Source organism: Nycticebus coucang, chromosome 8 (assembly GCF_027406575.1).
Source record: "Nycticebus coucang isolate mNycCou1 chromosome 8, mNycCou1.pri, whole genome shotgun sequence".
NCBI lineage: Eukaryota > Metazoa > Chordata > Mammalia > Primates > Lorisidae > Nycticebus > Nycticebus coucang.
In genome coordinates this window covers 66378126-66379300 of record NC_069787.1, presented here as the reverse complement: position 1 = coordinate 66379300, position 1175 = coordinate 66378126, and positions in this window count along the sequence as shown.

Sequence of the window (1175 nt, the reverse complement as noted above, 5' to 3'; positions counted from 1 at the left end):
TCCAATATTGTGAGGTAAGATTCCAGAAACAGCTTCCATAACACCACCAGTGAGCTGAGGGAGCTGCTACCTCTGCCTACCTAGAAACACACTGTCTGCCATGAATTGGAAACTATCCTACTGAAAATGGCAATGGCATAGCTCACATATGAATCTGTCTTTTCTGAACATAGGTCACGTGTTTGTACCATAACTTCAAGGAATCTTGGGAGATGTAATATTTGATACCAAAATAAAGGAGGCAGGATTTGTGATGTAATATGTAGTATCACAGTTGGAGAGGGAGTTCCAATGATATTGGGTGACCACAAAAGATGTCTGCTAATAGATCACAGATAATCTTATATTATTTGGGGAAGTTTGAGTAATAATTCAAGTAAAAGCAGTAGCATTGGTTAGAATTTATTAAGTACTTCTGATGTGCTGAGCACTATGGGAAGTGTTTTACATACATTATTTGATTTTATACTCACAATAACACTGAAAGTTATTTTATAATTTGTAGAATAAAGAACCAAACCTCAGGGGAGGCTAAGAAATCTTTCATAGTTAAAACAACCTTCAAGATTGGGTCTGTTAAATTCTAACTCTTGCCTCTTAACTCATAAATTTTATGGCAATATTTTTATGTACAAAAACATTTCCTGGAAGTTTTTAAAAGCTTCAGTAAAACATAGTTTATTAGATTAAGTCATTTGGTTCATTAAGGCTATGATGGAAGACATCATAATAGTTTTATGCTATTTCTACCTTTGTTTTAAAGTTTTTAATGAGACGAATTTGCTTTTTTTTTGGCTAAAACATTCAACTTTTTTCTTTTGGTTGTTGTTCCAGAAGGATATGGTGGATTTACCTTTTCAGACCTAATAGCTTTCCCTCTGACTTATCTTCCATCATCTTTTGGACCATTGATAATGTTCTATTATGTTCCATGAAAGGGTTCAGATTCTCTGGCTATATTCTCTGAACATTTATAACAGAAGTATAATACATTTTAATTATTTTGTTTTATTGCATTCCTATACACATTTTATATTTGAAAAACATTTTGTCATTGTCACCTTTTAGCCTATATACAACCTTGGTTATGGTGGGCACCTATAGTCCTAGCTACCCAGGAACCTGAAGGAAGAGAATCACTTGAGCCCAAGATTTGAGGTTGCTGTGAGCTATGA